The sequence below is a fragment of the Myotis myotis genome, unplaced genomic scaffold, assembly GCF_014108235.1.
Source record: "Myotis myotis isolate mMyoMyo1 unplaced genomic scaffold, mMyoMyo1.p scaffold_m19_p_23, whole genome shotgun sequence".
Taxonomy (NCBI): domain Eukaryota; kingdom Metazoa; phylum Chordata; class Mammalia; order Chiroptera; family Vespertilionidae; genus Myotis; species Myotis myotis.
The window spans coordinates 6368333-6387133 of NW_023416328.1; the positions used below are offsets into that span (position 1 = coordinate 6368333).

The window sequence follows — 18801 nt, forward strand, 5'->3', positions numbered from 1 at the left end:
GTTACCGTGTACTGCTTCCCACACCGGGAGCTGTTCTGCCCATTCTTGAGCCCCCCTTACTAACTCCTGTCTGTGGCTCACTTTAAGTATGATCTACTCTTCTATCTTCCAGTTCATCTATTTAACCCTTCTTAAGAACTTCGGGCTGCCCAAGTGAGTTTAGCACCCACGTTTACCTAGAAAACTCACCGGAAGCAAAGTGGGTTATTCTAGTGGCTGCAACCGCAAAATGGAGAGGGGAAAAGAGTACATTTAACATACGGACATGTAGTTTACGTGGCATGTCATGGTGCTATGGAGGCTCTACAACCCTTAGAGCGAACAGCCGACTGAAATGCCAGCGGGAGGCTCCCTATAACTCGCAGGGACTCACGCCTTCGAGGTTAGTAGCTTAGTCACGGTTCCAGGGCTGACTCAGTGGCAGTAAAACGTCAGCCAGGTCTGTCCTGCAATTCCTGTTGGGGTTGGCTTTTTGTTTGCTGGTTTCCTCTGCATTGAATGTGTACGCTGATTTAACGTATAGTTGTGAAAAGATCTAGACCCCTGAAAAGTTTACACTTAGTTCTATGTAACTGTATTAGGTATTTAAGTATACTTATTTATTTATTATTTTTTACTGCTTTCAGAGAGGAAGGGAGAAGGGGGGGGGGGGAGAGAGAGAGAGAGAGAGAGAGAGAGAGAGAGAGAGAAACATCAATGAGGAAAGAGAATCATGGATCTCAGGTTCGATTCCGGCCAAGGGCACATGCCCCTGCTGTGGGCTCAATCCCCAGTAGGGCGCGTGCAGGAGGCAGCCAATCCATGATTCTCTCTCATCATGGATATTTCTCTCTCTCCCTCTCCCTTCCTCTCTGAAATCAATAAAAATACATATTAAAAAATATTTATAACTGATTTTTAGAGAGGGAGGAAAGGAAATGGGAGAGGAGAGAGAGAAAGAGAGATGTGAGAATGGATCATCAATCAGCTGCCTCTGCACGCCCCCTACTGGGGATCCAGCCCAGACGGAATTGAACCAGCAACCTTTCGGTTCCTGGGAAGATGGCCAAGCCATTGGGCCACACAGGCCAGGGCGATATCTGTGTCTTCTGAGGAGCAGAGAGAAAAGCTAGAATGTTCCATAGATGAAAGTGGCTTCGGCAAGTCCCTGGTGAAACAGGGCCAATCTCTGGGGTATCCACGCGGGGGCATGGAACTCGTTAAAACTCTGAAGAGCAACAATGGACGGACATCCAAGTCTAGCAGTGAACATGGGGGTGGGGCAGGGGGGAGTGTGGGCCACGGTGCAAGGAAAGCACCCAAACAAAAGAGGGTCTGGAAGGCCCCCTCCCCTCGCCCATCCTGCCTCTTGCTCCTGGGCCCGAAGCCGGGGATGCCCTCATTTCTCTGGCCCCCCAACATCCCCCCCCCACACACACCCCAAGGACAGATCTGGCGTGGACGGGGCCAAAGGTGAGCGTCCCTCCTTCCTTCCCTCCCGCATCCCCCCCACCCCCAACCTCTTCCAAAAACATCACCGATTCTCTTCCATAAATAATTGCGATAGGATGCCTTCGCTTTCCCCAAACAAACAAGAGCCGATTGTGCCCCGGGTGCCACGGGCCCAGCCCAGCGCACACAAAGGCCTGCTTTCAGGGGCGGCCCCCTCTCCTGCAGCGGCTCCCCCCCCCCCCCCCGCCCATCTCTCCAAGTTCACTGCTGCAGTTCCATTAGACACGGAGCAGCAGGAAGCGGCTGCTGCCACACGGGAAAGGGACGAAGCCCTTTAAAGACAACGGCCATTGTTCCACACACTTTCCGGTGCCCTTGACCTCGGCCAAGCCCAGAAAGTGCTGCTTTCTCGGGCGCAGGGCTGTGGGCTCCCAGGTCCAAACGATACAATGGTTACGCTGTGGGCTCAATGCCCAGTAGGGGCGTGCGGGAGGCAACCAGCCAATGTGCCTCTCTCACATCAATGTTTCTCTCTCTCTCCCCCTCCCCTTCTCCCTCTGTGAAACTCTTCCTGACACGTCCGCCATGATTTGAAATTGGGATACGCTGCAACAATGGAGTCGGAGGGACTAATATTTTCGCACGCCTTGCTTTTCCAGGTTGAAACCAAAAGGAAGGTGTGGGCTGAAGAACAGAAACACATCCCTTTGTGTCCCAAAATGTAAAGCATTATGTCTCCTTTCAGAATTTAACTTTAAAAAAATATATCTGTATATTTTAAAATATATTTTTATTGATGTCAGAGAGGCAGGGAGAGGGAGAGAGAGAAACATCCATGATGAGAGAGAATCACGGATCGGCTGCCTCCTGCGCGCCCCACACTGGGGACCGAGCCTGCAACCTGGGCCTGTGCCCTGACCGGGAATCGAACCATGATGTCCTGGTTCATAGGCTGACACTCAATCACTGAGCTATGATGGCTGGGCTAAAAAAAAAAATTTTTTTTTTTTTATTGATTTCAGAGAGGAAGGGAGAGGGAGAGAGAGAGGGAAGCACTGATGTGAGAGAGACAGATCAACTAGTTGCCTCTCATATGGTCCGTGACCAGGGGTGGGGAGCGAACGGGCAACTGAGGTACGTGCCCTTGACAGGGAGTTGAACCCGGGACCCTTCAATGACGCTCTAACCACTGAACACACCAGCCAGGGTGCTCATCCGCTTTCTAAGTCCCCTGTGTTGGTGACACAGGAATCCCAGGGAGCTAAACAGTCCTTCTTACACCCACTGTGCTTTTAAAGCAAAAACTGGGGCATTGGCGATATTAAAAATCAAAGTGAAATGATTACTCCCAACGAAGCCCACATTTTGGAGGGAGGTAAACATAACTGACAAGGAAAATGGAACTCTTTCCGCTTCAATTTTCAGAATTAATGGAAGGCTATGTAGTTGGAATTATCTAATTATCACAGATACCGATACCTTATTACTTTTCTAAAAATTATCTTCATTATTAATAAATCTTAACCAACGAATGCGGCCTTACCTTGGGTTGGTCGGCGCTCCTCACGGGAACATCCCACCCTCCATGTTTCTGGTGCCAGTCTGTCCCAAACACCTTTCCCAAACCACCTATATTTCATGTCTTTAAACGCACCCCCCCCCAAAAAAAAATAAGACCTCAAACATTAAAAAAAATAACATCCGCCCAGCCGGTGTGGCTCAGTGGTTGAGTGTCAGCCCATGAACCAGGAGGTCACGGTTTGATTCCCAGTCAGGGCAGAAGCCCGGGTTGCGGGCTGGATCCCCAGTAGGGGGCGTGCGGAAGGCAGCCAATGGATGTGTCTCTCTCATGTTGATGTTTCTCTCTTTCTCCTCCTCCTCCCTCCCTTCCACTCTCTCTAGGTCGATGGAAATAATATCCTGAGGTGAGGATTAAAAAAACAATTAAAAAAAGAACACACCCCATGAGATGCTATAAAAACTTCCACTTGGGTGATATTCACTATCATGTCAGCGAGTCATCTGTGTCCTACAACTCTTGTCCGTGCTTAGTGGGGCCGCAGGCCGGTCAACACGCCCCGTGGGCTGTGTCCTACGAATGGCAGAGGATGGATTTTCCGGCCGCAGTGGCCTCGCTCCCGGCTCTCAGCGCATGTCCACGACCAGGACCAGATACGAGATACCCGTGGGAGCCGGCTAATCTCTACGCAACGCCGCAAACCCGCGAGGGAGTTCCCCCGGGGAGTTCAGGGAACGCCTCTCCGAAGCTGTTTATTTCATCCTTATTCCCACACGTGCCAGTGAGAGAGAGAGGCTCCAGCCACTCAACCGTAACTTTTTTTTTTTTCATTGATTTCAGAGAGGAAGGGAGAGGGAGAGAGAGAGAAACATCAATGATGAGAGAGAATCATGGATCGGCTGCCTCCTGCACGCCCCACACTGGGGATGGAGCCCGAAACCCGGGCCTGTGCCCTGACCGGGAATCGAACCATGACCTCCTGGTTCACAGATCGATGCTCAACCACTGAGCCACACCGGCTGGGCTCAGGTATCTTAAAGCACCGAGATGCAGCTAGCAATGGGGGTGGGGGGTGCTGGTTTGGAGTTTGCTTTACGTTGGGGGTAGACTGCTCTCTGCCCACAGGATGGTCCCCCCAGAAGGGCCCCATCCAGGCCCTGAGGGTTCTTTGTGAGGAACGAGGCCGCCCGGGCTTACGCAGGCAGTTGGCACCAGGCCGCCCCCCTCGCTGGGCGTTTGTTTTGATAGAGGGTCATTGATGCCAAGACAATGCCTGGCCTCTTCCTTCACCCCCGGCAGGAAGCTGAGGCAGGGACGAGGGGGGCCGGGGTGGTCACTCAGGTTCCAGTGGCTACAACAATGGCTTTCTGGGGCCACCAACAGGAAGCTGCCCACGGGGGACAGGACAGGGGACCAGGGCTGGGATGCCGGCACCTGACACCTGGGCACACCCCAGGTAGGAGTCACCCCCTCCCCACCCCCATCTGCACTCCACCTCGAGGCTCCGGCTCTGGGCAGAGGGGCCCCGCCTGCCTCCTCTCGGGGGGCATCGGGACAGAGAAATGACTTAGGCCCCCATGGGTGACAGCCTTCTCTCCCGCTCTTCCACGTCACCTCTCCTGCTATCTCCCCCAAATAAATGTACACACACCCAAACAAATATATCCATGCGCACACAGGCTCAGGGTTTCTGTGTTACTGGCAGTTGGAAAAAAGTCTAATCCGGCCTGGCCGGCGTGGCTCAGTGGTTAAGCGTCAACCTAGGAACCAGGAGGTCACGGTTCGATTCCCGGTCGGGGCACAGGCCCAGGTTGTGGGCTCCATCCCCAATAGGGGGCGTGCGGGAGGCAGCCGATCCATGATTCTCTCTCATCATGGATGTTTCTCTCTCTCCCTCCCTCTTCCTTCCTCTCTGAAATCAATAAAAATATATTAAAAAGAAAAAATCTAAGCCCAGCTCCATGGCTGGGCGTGAATGAAACGCGTTACCCAACGGCTGGTGTAAGGCAAGCCCTCACCGCCCCCGCCTCCCCGTCCCGGGCCTCATTCATAAAAAGCCCGCTCTGCCCAGTGGCTGCAGGAACCCGCCCGGTCTGTGCCCTGTTCTCCGAGGCACAGGGCAAACAATGGAAACAAAGAGATGCCCTCGCACGCCCCCACCCGGGTGCCTCCTGCAGGGACCGCAGCCGCCCGCCCGGGGCCTCTCGGGGTCTCCCGGGGTCTGTTGCCCCAACACGGAGGGCAGTGTGCAGCGCTGTGTGCTGGGAGCAGCTGGAGGGCTCACAGGCCCGGCCTGTTATTCAAACAATTCCCGTCTGCTGAGTCACACGCCACCGCCCCACCTCCCCGGCATTGAAAGACGAAAGAAGAAATGAAAAACCCAAGTCCTCTCCCGGCAGGTAAGATGGGGGTTGTCCGTCTACCTAACGGCAGCCAAATGGGGGGACACCCATGTTGGGGTGACCGTGGCAACACAGCTCCAGGAACGACAGAATTGTTCTAATTGTCCACTTAAAAAAAAACACAAACCTATTATTTTTTATTGGTTTCAGAGAAGAAGGGAGAGGGGGAGAGAGAGAGAAACATTCATGATGAGAGAGAATCATGGACGGGCTGCCTCCTGCATGCCCCATGCTGGGGATCGAGCCCGCAACCCGGCCACGTGCCCCGACCGGGAATCGAACCGTGACCTCCTGGAAGACCGGAATGAAGCCATTCTCGTTGCCCTGATACCAGAACTGACTTTGGGCACATTAAGAATAAATTCTCTCCCAGCCCTAGCCAGTTTGCTCAGTGGATAGAGCGTCGGCCTGGGGATCAAAGGGTCCCGGGTTCGATTCCAGTCAAGGGCATGTACCTGGGTTGCAGGCTCCTCCCAGGCCCGGGCCCTGGTCAGGGCTCATGCAGGAGGCAACCATCGAGGTGTCTCTCTCACATCGATGTTTCCCTCTGTCTCTCCCTCTCTCCTCCTCTCTCTCTAAGAATTTCAACGGGAAGACATCCTCGGGGAGGACTCATACCACCAACAACAATTCTCCCCCAGAGGTGAGGTGAGCAGAGCTACTCACTGGTCTGCTCTCCACTCTTGCAAAACCCAGACGGGTCTTCACCATCTCACAGGTGTGGAGAGAGAGAGGGGGCAGGCTGCTCCATTTCCAGAAAACACGGGCTCTAACCCCCCCGACCCCTGGCCCCATACTCCCACTTGGCACATCGGGGCTGTGAACAGGGGTTCAAGGTCCCACACACTCCTGCCAGGCGTCCCCCCCACCCCCCAACGGCAGCAGCAAACGTGCATCCACCCATTCCCCATTCCCCTCGCGTGCTTGTCCCCCCCCCCCCCCAGGCAGTCCCGCCGCCTGCGCCCAGGGACCCACAGCCGGAGAGACAAGAACCCGATTTGGAGACGGCGAGCGGAGCTTGTGAAACCCCCTGCTCTGCGGTTAAATCACAACAGCGCCAGAGCCTCTTCAAAGGCAGCCAGTGTCAGGAAAACAGGCCGAGGGCGACAAGAACAAGTCTCGGGGAACGACGCCAAACCCCAGAGAGAGGTCCCCCCCACACCTTCCGGGGGCTGCACCTGGACTCCCGGCCACACCTTCCGGGGGCTGCACCTGGACTCCCAGCCACACCTTCCGGGGGCTGCACCTGGACTCCCCCCCACCCCTTCCGGGGGCTGCACCTGGACTCCCAGCCACACCTTCCGGGGGCTGCACCTGGACTCCCGGCCACCCCTTCCGGGGGCTGCACCTGGACTCCCCCCCACACCTTCCGGGGGCTGCACCTGGACTCCCGGCCACCCCTTCCGGGGGCTGCACCTGGACTCCCCCCCACACCTTCCGGGGGCTGCACCTGGACTCCCCCCCACCCCTTCCAGGGGCTGCACCTGGACTCCCGGCCACACCTTCCGGGGGCTGCACCTGGACTCCCGGCCACACCTTCCGGGGGCTGCACCTGGACTCCCGGCCACCCCTTCCGGGGGCTGCACCTGGACTCCCCCCCACACCTTCCGGGGGCTGCACCTGGACTCCCCCCCACCCCTTCCGGGGGCTGCACCTGGACTCCCGGCCACCCCTTCCGGGGGCTGCACCTGGACTCCCGGCCACACCTTCCGGGGGCTGCACCTGGACTCCCGGCCACACCTTCCGGGGGCTGCACCTGGACTCCCGGCCACACCTTCCGGGGGCTGCACCTGGACTCCCCCCCACACCTTCCGGGGGCTGCACCTGGACTCCCGGCCACACCTTCCGGGGGCTGCACCTGGACTCCCGGCCACACCTTCCGGGGGCTGCACCTGGACCCCCGGCCACACCTTCCGGGGGCTGCACCTGGACTCCCCCCCACACCTTCCGGGGGCTGCACCTGGACTCCCGGCCACACCTTCCGGGGGCTGCACCTGGACTCCCCCCCACACCTTCCGGGGGCTGCACCTGGACTCCCAGCCAATTAAGAAATAAGTAAAATACAGTGAAAAACTTGTCCTGCCCGGCCGGCGTGGCTCAGTGGTTGAGCATCGACCTATGAACCTGGAGGTCACGGTTCGATTCCTGGTCAGGGCACGTGCCCGGGTTGCGGGCTCCATCCCCTTTAGGGGGCGTGCAGGAGGCAGCCGATATTTTTAAAAATATATATCTTTAAAAAGTAAACAAACAAAAGAAATAGAAACCTTGTCTCAGACCGCTGACCCTGGGGGAGTGCTTTTCTGTAGAGAGCTACAGGCCTGTGGGTCTCTGTGGGTTTCCCATGACCCTGAACACGCTTTACACATAAAGGAAAGGCACCCAGGGTCCATGTTTGAGGGGCCCGTGGAAGGAGGGGGTGTGAGTCATGGGATGGATAGGGACCTAGTGACATTTTAAGAGCTAAATTGTCTCTGGCCCCACTCCCAAACATCTCCTGTTAACCATCCAATTGTTTCTTTTTTTAAAAAAATATATTGTTATTAATTTCAGAGAGGAGGGAGAGGGAGAGAGAGAGAAAGAAACATCGATGATGAGAGAGACTCGTGGATCGACTGCCTCCTGCACGCCCCCGATGAGGATCGAGCCTGCAACCTGGGCATGTGCCCCGACTGGGAATCGAACCGTGACCTCCTGGGTCATGGGCCGGTGCCAACCACTGAGCCACACCGGCCGGGCTGGCCTGTCTGCCTCTGCCTCCCGGAGTCTCTTTCTGGGTAAGGGTCTCGCTTCACCCATCCCACCGCATCAGAGCGCTTGTTTCCCGAGTGAACGGCGGTGCATATGCTACTTTAAAAACCAGAAGCACAGCCCCAGGGGAGGGGCCGGGAGGCTGTCTGCCCCAGGGACACACCCTCCCGGGGTGCGCTTTGAATGAACCCCCCGGGCCCCACCCCGGAAAGCGCCTCACTTGCTGGATCAGCGCTCCGAGGAAGCTGGCGGGGGCACCCGGGGCCAAGAGGTGGCCTGTGCGCAAAGGAAAACAAGTCCGCGTTACTAAGTAACAGCCCAACATGTGCCACCCCGGCTGGCCGAGCGCCCCTGCGCACAGCCCGGGCCCCGCACACACCGCGCTCCCCGTGCAAACAGCAGGCCTCGGCGTCCCTTCCCCCTGAGTGGGCTTCATGGCGCTCGTCACGGCTGCCCGGGCGACGGCCACTCATGGGCAGGGCTCTGACCACAGCCCGGGGCCAGCATCGAGCTCCTGGAGCCGGCAGAGACAACGGGTGACATCCCTGAAGGGGGAAAGTCACCCCTCCAGGCCACTGAGGAAGCAGGAGCCACATTGAATGGCACAGCTGGGGTGGCCGTGGCTCTGAGGTCACAGCGCGTTGCCCCGACACAGGCAGGGGAGAGAGCGGTGAAAATGTGGGGATCGTGCCCGGCTGGTGTGGTTCAGTGGGTGACGGTTGACCTAGGAACCAGGAGGCCACAGTTCGATTCCCCATCAGGGCCCAGGCCCGGGTTATGGGCTCCATCCCCAGTAGGGGGCGTGCAGGAGGCAGCCGATCCATGATTCTCTCTCATCATTCATGTTTTTCTCTCTCTCTCCCTCTCCCTTCTTCTCTGACATCAATAACAGTATATTTCTTAGAAATTCCAAAATAAACAGGGATTGCAAATTACTAGGAAGGACACACGGACAGACGGAAGAAGCTACCCCCAATGTTAGGCACGTTCCATCTTGAAGTCGTGGGTCTCAGGGCACAGCGTCTATAAAACGTGCTTGTCGGAGTCAGAGCGTGTCTCCCAGAAGCACGTAATTCTAACAGCATCATCTGCGGATGGTTATCTTTTTAACTTACTAACACACGGGGATACGTTTTATAAGACGTAAAACCCGTGACTCTTTAACCATTCCTAGAGAACAAAGCTAAAATAATAAGGTATTGCCCTCGCCCGTTTGGCTCAGCGCATAGAGCATCGGTTGGCGGCCTGAAGGCTCCCGGGTACAATTCCGGCCAAGGGCATGTACCTCAATGGCGGGCTCCATCTCCATCCCTGGTCAGGGAGCGTGAGGGAGGCAACCAGTCGATGTGTCTCTCTCGCATCGATGCTTCTCTCTCTCTGTCTTTCCCTCTCCTCTCCCTTCCACTCTCTCTAAAAATCGACGGGAAAATATCCTCAGGCGAGGATTCACCAAATTCTAAAAAATAAAAATAAAAAACAAGCGTGGGAAGGGTCTCCGTTCTCTTGAAAGAAAAACGCATTGTGGCGGCCGCTAGAACTGGAATTAACGAGTCTTCTTAGTGACTTCAAGGGCAGGACTAAGCCCCCTTGCTCAGTGATTACAGGGGCGCACGCGCGCACACACACACACACACACACAGACTCCCCATAAGCCCTGAGACATTCGGAGGCCTCCATCCGCATGTCAAATGCCCAAACATACTTTTTTTTTAAATATATCTTTAGTGATTTCAGAGAGGAAGGGAGAGGGAAAGAGACAGAAACATCAATGATGAGAGAGAATCATCGATCAGCCGCCTCCCGCACGTCTCCTAATGGGGACCAAGTCCACAACCCAGGCATGTGCCCCCGACCGGAACCGAACCCGGGACCCTTTGGTCCACAGGCTGACACTCTATCCACTGAGCCAAACCAGCCAGGGCACCAAACACGCTTTTAACATGGATCCTGTTAGGGACCAGAGCAGATTTTTTTTTCTCCCTTCCTCCCAAAATACTTGGGTTCCTCTCCTCACAGAGAAGCTTTGGGCTGTCTGGTAATTCTCACATCTGCCCACCACCGACAAGCGGTTCTGTTGAGTCAGCATTTATTCTTTTGGACAAAGACGCTTCTTGTGACATTGAACTTTTTTTAAAAAAATATATTTTTTGATGATTTCAGAGAGGAAGGGAGAGGGGGAGAGAGAGAAACATCAATGGCGAGAAAGACTCATCATCATGGATCGGCTGCCTCCTGCACGCCCCCCACTGGGGATGGAGCCCGCAACCCAGGCATGTGCCCTTGACGGGAATCAAACCCAGGACCCCTTCAGTCTGCAGGCTGATGCTCTATCCACCGAGCCACACCAGCTAGGGCAGGACATTGAACTCTGAATGGAATTTTGGGATCAAGGGCGAAGTAATTTGGAGGGATGTGGCAGACAGGAATATCTGAGAAGGTGCATGTCCCAGAGGTTCCCCCGAGGGGCCCTGGGGAACAGGCCGGGCTTTGTGTCCACACAGAAGGGACAGGCTGGGCTTCTCAGGAGGACAGAGCAATCAATACAGCAGCAGACAATGGCCCACAAAGCCGCACGTGTTTACCCAGGCCCAGCTCACAGCCACATCCGGGCCAGCAGCCTGGGGAACGTCAACCTGCAGTTGAACCAGCTATCGACGCTGACTGAACCCCCAATTCTTCTGTTGCTTCGGCACAGAATATCGGCACACAATACCCCCACAAAAAATCAAAAGCGAAAGCAAACTTTTTTTTTTTAAATCCTCACCCAAGAATATTTTTCCCATTGATCTTGAGAGAGGGTGTGTGGAAGGGAGGGAGGAGGGGAGAGAGAGGGAGGAAGGGAGGGAGAGAGAGAGAGAGAAACATCGATGTGAGAGAGACACATCTACTGGTTGCCTCTTGCACGTGCTCCAATTAAAAAGCAAAGACCTCCAATAGTATAGCTTGAAAGGGCCACTTCAGAAGTCACGCTGGCATATAATTACCGTTAAGAAGTGGCCTATCTCCTTCTCTGCAAAGAACAGAATTCTCGATTTGCAAAGGAGGGACACCGTCTCCTTCAAGGAGGGGAGCAGGGGTCAGGGGCTGGGAGGTGGGGAGGCCAGGGAGGTGAACACCACACCTTCACCCCAGAAACCGGGACGGTGACATCTGACTTGCTGAGCAGTACGCTCCATACATGATGACGGTGACTATGCTCTGCATTGCCGTTGTGAGGTTCTGCCTTAAAAAACAACAACAACAACAAAGAAGCAGCCGGCCAGCGTGGCTCAGGGGTTGAGCATCAACCTAGGAACCAGGAGGTCACGGTTCGATTCCCGGTCAGGGCACATGCCCGGGTTGTGGACTCGATTCCCAGTAGGAGGCGTGCAGGAGGCAGCCGATCCATGATTCTCTCTCATCATGGATGTTTCTATCTCTCTCTCTGTCTCTGTCTCTCTCTCCCTCTCCCTTCCTCCTTGAAATCAATAAAAATATATTTAAAATAAACAATACACACACACACACACACACAAAACAGGCTACCCAGCTAAACACCAACCTTATCACCCCCTCCTCCCCTCCATGGCTCCACATGAAAAACAAAAAACAAAAAAAGTCACGGACGCCATTGCACAGAACAAGGCGTTCTTGCAAACACTGGGAGGTGTTCTTTTTTTTTTTCTTTCAAAGATAAATACAGAAGGCATAACCTCCAAATAATGTAAGACCTTACGCACAAAGGAAAAAGTTGGCGATCGTGGCGCGAGAGGCTTAAAGGCTCGCCTGTTTGTCTTTCCATTCTAGACAAAGGCAAATGAACAGGGAAGTGAGTGAGCTGCAAAAGGTTAGCTGTGGGCCCAGGTCCTCTGTCTTGAGAAACTTAAAAAAAAGACTAAAGAGCCCTGGCAGGTGTGGCTCAGTGGTTGAGCGTTGGCCTATGAACCAGGAGGTCAGGGTTCGATTCCCGGTCAGGGCACATGCCTGGGTTGCGGACTCGATCCCCAGAGGGGGGCGTGCAGGAGGCAGCTGATCAATGATTCTCTCTCATCATTGATGTTTCTCTCTCTCTCCCTCTGCCTTACTCTCTCTCTGAAAATCAATAACAATATATTTTAAAAAAGAAAAGACAAGAAAAGCAATGTAGGAAAGTCAGGTTGGCAAGGAGTGGCCGGGGTGGAGGCAGACAGATCTGGGAAAGGACTGCGGATGGAAAGCCGGGGCCGAGGTGGCAAGGGGAGTGCATATGCTGAGCCTCCTCCCAGGAGCTGGGCCAGGGGGGCCGGGGAGCCCTCCCCACCCCATCCGGGTCCCATGACCCGCCACTCCGGGCGCTGATGGATCCGGGCACCCGCGTGCGTATCCAAATGGCATGGCAGGCTTAGGGGATGTCATCACGGCCAGAAATAGTCCCATTTCAACCCGGAACCCAGGCCTGGAGCTGCCCTGCCAGTGGCGTGCGGGGAAGGGGAGGGTCGGCTGGCCACGGGCATGGAGAGCGTTCACGTGGCACTGGGGGGCTCGCCGCCCACCCGACCGCCCCACGCTCCGTCCGCCCCCGGTGCCGGCACCTGCTGGGTATGTGTGTGACTGGTCACCGGCCAGAGAACAATGTCCTCCCCCGAACCGTTCCGAAGGAGCCCTGGGAGTGAAATCCACACCCCAGCCTGGACGGCTTCCCCGGCACAAGCCAGGGAGAGGATTTCTCACGATGCGACGGTGTCAACAGGTCCCACGAGGGGTAGGGCCCTTTGCTACCTTGAGCAGCTTTCTTTCGTTTATTTTTTTTATAGGATATTATTATTGATTTTCAGAGAGGAAGGCAGGTGAGAGAGAGAGAGAGAGAGAGAGAGAGAGAGAAACATCAATGATGAGAGAGGATCATGGATCCACTACCTCCCGCACGCCCCACTCTGGGGATCGAGCCCACAACCCGGGCGTGTGCGCCCTTGACCGGAATCGAACCGTGACCTCCTGGTTCATAGGCCGATGCTCAACCACTGAGCAACACCAGTTGGGCTTGAGCCGCTTTCTTCCAAGTGGGTGCTCTGTTCAAGAAAGTCCATAGGTGTCTGTCCTGGTTCATTCAAAAAAAAAAATGTTTTGAACGCCCACTTAATGATTAAACCAAGAAGGAAGGGCTACCTGCAACAAGGATCATTATTCTGAGTCCGGTTAGGTGAGCCAAGGAAACCGCAAGGAGATCTTGCTCCATATCGATCAGAAAAGCTAAAAAAAAAAAAAAAAAATAGCCTGGCTGGTGTGGGTCAGTGATTGAGCATTGGCCTAGGAACACCGTCTTTCCACAGTGGCCTGCTCCTATGCAATCACTGTGTTTTCACAGTCCCGTGCTACTGTTAACACTCAGTCTTCCCATCTGTAAAGTGGGCATAACAGCATTAACCTGGAGAGGTTAAACGTCAACTAGTATTTGTAAAGTGCGACGATGCTCTATAACGATTTCTTTTGTTTGGTTGTTTGTTTGTTTTTTGTGAATCCTCACCCAAGGGAATTTTTCCATTGATTCGTAGAGTAGAAGGAAGAGAGAGAGAAACACCAATGAGAGAGAGACACATCGAGTGGCTGCCTCCTGCACACACCCCGACCAGAGCCAGGGAACCTGCAACCGAGGTACGTGCCCTTGAGCGGAACTAAACCTGGGACCCCCTCAGTCTGCAGGTCTGTGCTCTATCCACTGAGCAAACCTACTAGGACTATAACCATCTCTTTTTTTTAAAAAAAAATGTGTTTTTATCAATTCTTTAGAGAGAGAAAGAAGGGAGAGGGAGAGGGAGAAACATCAATATGAGAGCGAAACGCTGACCAGCTGCCTCCTGCAGGACCCCCAACCGGGCAGGTGCCCTGCCTGGGAATCGAACCGGAGACTTCTCGGTGCCCGGGAGGAGGCTCAACCAACTGAGCCACACCGGCCAGGGCTCTATCACTGTGTCTTGAGTAAAGGAAGTAAAATAAGCTAGAAGTCTACCTTCAGTCATCGGAGGAATATTTTTTCCCACCGTCTAAATATCGAAAAGCTGCGTTTGAGAATCCACTGCCTTTGAAAAGCCATTACTATACACGAGGCGCTAACGTACCCATTCATTTGTGCTGGGTTACATAACAGACCAAAAAAAAAAAAACACAACAAAAAAAACCCAAAAACAAAAAACACACAGCTTCTTCTCCTGGGAATTTCCAGAACCCTGTCGCACAGCCAAGAAACACTGACCTTGAAGACACTGTTCTTGAACGAAGCGGACGTACCGAACGCCGGGCGGGCGTTACCACTCCGGGCCCAGCGCCCCGCGCCGAAGGCTGCCCCCGCGCCCGCGCTCAGGGAGCCGACGCCCCTGCCAGCCTGTGAGGCTCAGACCTAATTCTCCGTCTTATTTAAAACGGATCGTGTCCTCCCAGGGCACTGACACCCAACGGCTCCCCCCCTGCTCCCCGGGGGTCGCTGTCTATTCATCAGCAGGAAGACAGCTGGTTGGAGGTCGGGGGTGGGCTTTTCCGATGTTTTTAAGAGACAGAGACCTGCCCTAACCGGTTTGGCTCAGTGGATAGAGCGTCGGCCTGTGGACTGAAGGGTCCCAGGTTCGATTCCCGGCCAGGGCACAGGCCTGGGGTGCAGGCTCGATCCCCAGTGGGGGGCGTGCAGGAGGCAGCCGATCCATGATTCTCTCTCATTGTTGATGTTTCTCTCTCTCTCTCTCCTTCTCCCTTCCTCTCTGAAATCAATAAAAGAAAAAGAAAGAAAGAAAGAAAACGCTTTGAGCAGCTCGAAGGAATCACTCCATCTGGGGCAACTGTGAAATTTAAATGCCGGCTACGATGAGGAACTAAGTGTGACTCAGCGTGCACGCGCACGCGCACACACACATACATGCACACTCGTGGGGACCCCCGAGGCCTGACCCGGCGCCCAGCACACCCCGGGACCCAGGCGGCACCCTCCCTGGCGCCCCGGGATTCCAGGACAAGGCTGACGGCAGCAACGAGGCCCGACAAACAAAGCCTCCTGTGAAACCAGAAACCGGACAAGGTCACGACCAAGCGGCGAGAACTTGCAAATCCCCAAAGCCCTTCGGGAAGGAATTTTCCGAAAGCACCTGTGTGCGCAGGGCCGCAGCCAGGCCGGCCTGACACATACCTGAGACCACGGGAGCCGCGGCCGGCCGCCCCGCCCGGAAAGACCATTCAAGGTCACGGGCGTGGAAGGCGCGGCCGGCCTCTTTCAGGCTTATCTATCTGCAGGATAACCTTCAGGCACAGACCAAACAAACAACCGCGCTGGAAAGAAACACACAGACACACACACACACACGGCTGGGACCGGAGACCACGCACGCCCTTGGCCTCAGGTGAGCTGAGAGGTGAGGGCGGATCGGCAGGGACGACAGGGGTCACCTCAGCTACTCGGGGTCCCTCACTCAAACCCGTTGAGAGAAGCTTTGCAATGTGATGCTTAATGAAACCAAGTACTTAGGAGGCAACTCTGCTAATAACGAATGTCTTTTTTTTTTTTTTTTTTTTTTAAAGAAAGTGAGACCTGGCCGGTTTGGCTCCATGGATAGAGTGTCGGCCTGCAGACTGAAGGGTTCGGGTTCGATTCCGGTCCAGGGCACGTACCTCGGTTGAAGGCTGCATCCGAGGGTGCGGGAGGCAGCCCGTGGATGTGTCTCTCTCACATGGATGTTTCTCTCTCTCGGTCTCTCCCCCTCCCTTCCATTCTCTCTCTAAAAAGTATATCTCAGTGCATAGGAAGGTACCAGGAGACTCAAGCCCAGTTTCCGGGACACGTGAGGTCATCCAAGGTACCCGGCTGGCGTGGCTCAGTGGTTGAGCATCGGCCTATGAACCAGGAGGTCACGGTTCGATTCCCGGGCAGGGCACCTGCCTGGGTTGCGGGCTCCATCCCCAGTGTGGGGCGTGCAGGAGGCAGCCGATCCACGATTCTCTCTCCTCATTGATGCTTCTCTCTCACTCTCACTCACCCTCTCTCTTCTTCTCTGAAATCAGTAAAAATACGTGTGTGTTTTTTAAAACACGTAAACTCATCCCAGGTCCTGAAGGGTAGCGCGTATGAGCAGAGAAACTGTGTCTTTCCACCTGACAGCCCGCGACCCAAGCGTCCACCATTGCCTCTGTCTGTTTCGTTTCCCACACCCACCCTCCCATCCACCTGAAACTTCCCTCCTTGTGAGGAGGCAGGTGAGGGAGTCTTCCAAACAGCGGCATGGGGAGAAGGCAGCCGGAGGCACTCGGGGAATGTCTATTCTTCAGCCGAATTCTCAGGAAAACATCCCCCCGCCCCCCCGCCCCCCCTCCACACACACACACACAAATATGCAAAAAATGCTAAGGATCTGACCTGAGATAAGAGGGCAGAGCACTCCACACCCCTTCCCTGTCATAACAGCGCGGGCGGGAGGTGGCGCTCCCACCAGCCCGGGATGCTGGCGGCCCAGACAAAACAAAGGGGTTCGAAGGGAAAGCTGTGCCCAAGCCCACTGTCCCTTTTCCTCCTGTTTTAACTACGAGTCATATACTTTATTATGTACTAGAAGCCCGGTGCACGAATTCGTGCATGGACGGGGGCTGGCCAGCTCGCCCTGATTGAGGCTGATCAGGCGGGCCGGCAGGGGGGAGGGGCCACAGGCGGTTGGCGGGCCGGCCCCCCTGGTCGAACTCCCAGTCAAGGAGACAATTTGCATATTAGCCTTTTATAATATAGGCTATTACTGATTTCAGAGAGGAAGGGAGAGGGAGAGAAACATCCATGATGAGAGAGAATCATGGATCGGCTGCCTCCTGCACGCCCCACACTGGGGATGGAGCCCACAACCCGGGCGTGTGCCCTGACCGGGAATCGAACCGTGACCTCCTGGTTCCTAGGTCGATGCCCAACCACTGAGCCACGCCTTGGCCAGCCTCCCATGCAGGACTCTTCAGCGCCTTCCTCTCTCCCCTCGTGGCTCTGGGTCGTGTTCTTCCTCTGCGTCTGTCCCCGACACACACGTGGAATCCAGCAGAATCTGGACAGCGATGCGATGACAGCACCCACCGCTGGGTGCCAACACCCTGTCTCCGTGAGCCCTCAAGCCATCAAGGCCCATGACACCCCAGCACGCCCCTGCGGCCTGGCAACCGCCCCCACGGACGCACAGGGGTCGCCCAGGGCGCCGCCCACACAAGCGCCACCAGACCCGGACCCGCCGCGTACGACAGGGCGGCTGGCCACGCGCGGACACGCGGTGCCGTGGCCCGGGCTCTCCCAGGAGGTCCCGCTCCGCGCACCCCCTGCGCTACACCCGCCGCCAGTCAGTCTGACGTCTGGCATGCGGCGGCTTTTCGGAATCTGTCGCTCCGAGAACGTTTTAATAAAGGAGCCATCCGCAAGCAGAGGATGGCGGCCAAGAGGAGAGTTGAGCAACTGCCCCCCCCAAACCCCCACCCGCACGTTTTCAACACTCCCGCCTTTGCTTGGTCTGTTACCGATGATACCGAAAACAGAAGATGTGTGTGGCGTCTTACGTAACACGACTCCAAACCCGGCAGTGGGCTGGGGTTCCCAAGCAGGAATCTCCATGTTGTCAAAACAAAACAAAACAAAAGCAAAAAAAACCCCAGCCCGGCCAGTGTGGCTCAGTGGTTGAGCATCAAACCTATGAACCAGGAGGTCACGGTTCCATTCCCGGTCAGGGCACATGCCCGGGTTGCGGCTCCATCCCCAGAAGGGGGCATGCAGGAGGCAGCTAATCAATGATTCTTTCTCACCATTGATGTTTCTCTCTCTCTCTCTCCCTCACCCTTCCTCACTGAAATCAATAAAAATATTTAAAATAGATAAATAAACAAACAAATAAATACTGGCTCTTGTGTTGGAGCAATCGCTGTGGACATCGGCAGCCCTTCAAGACACCAGGGCCAGGCGATCAGAAAGATTGTGCACTCCGTCTTGCAGAGGACTTAGGCAGAAAGCCATGGCTGCGGTAATGGCTGTACTTATCGCTATGTAAATGGCCCTTAATGCCTCATTAAGAAGGGGAGACATGAGGGTGCCCTCCTGCAATGGGCAAGCGAGGGTGGCGGCCCAGGCCGTGGCCCCCGGCTGCCGAGATTGGTCAGCGCCGATAAGCATCCAGTCCCGGGGGCTGGGGGACCCGCCGGCAGCCACATGCAGTCACCCGGCAAGTCCCACGGTGGCTGCGCCTTCAATGGCCAGCTTACAGGCACTTGAACTCCCAGACCTGACACACAGAGATATTTCTCTTTCTTTCTTTTTTTTTTAATATGTTTTTTATTGATCTCAGAGAGGAAGGGAGAGGGAGAGAGACATAGAAACATCCATGATGAGAGAGAATCATGGATGGACCGCCTCCTGCACGCCCCCCTACTGGGGATGGAGCCCGCAACCCGGGCATGTGCCCTGACCGGGAATCGAACCGTGACCTCCTGGTTCCTAGGTGGACGCTAAACCACGGAGCCACGCCGGCCCGGCCACAGAGATCTTTTCAACGGCATATGCACTCAAGCAACCCCAAAACGCTGTGAAGATATTCAACTTTATCTGACTCCTGCACAACTTGAAAAAAAAAATGTGTAAAAAGTGTTTTCAAATTCAGGACGCAAGCGGTTAAGAAATCTTCTGACTCGCACGCATAGCAACAATTTCCAGGTTCTTACTTGTGTTGGCAATTGTGCAAGGACATGGAGCTATTT

At 55.2% G+C, this 18801-nt stretch overlaps 1 protein-coding gene across 2 annotated transcripts in view; it reads right to left on the minus strand.

Annotated features, from left to right (window-relative positions):
• Nucleotides 1-18801, minus strand: part of IGF1R (insulin like growth factor 1 receptor) — a 121809-nt gene that overhangs the window by 62185 nt on the left and 40823 nt on the right. The window lies entirely within an intron of this gene.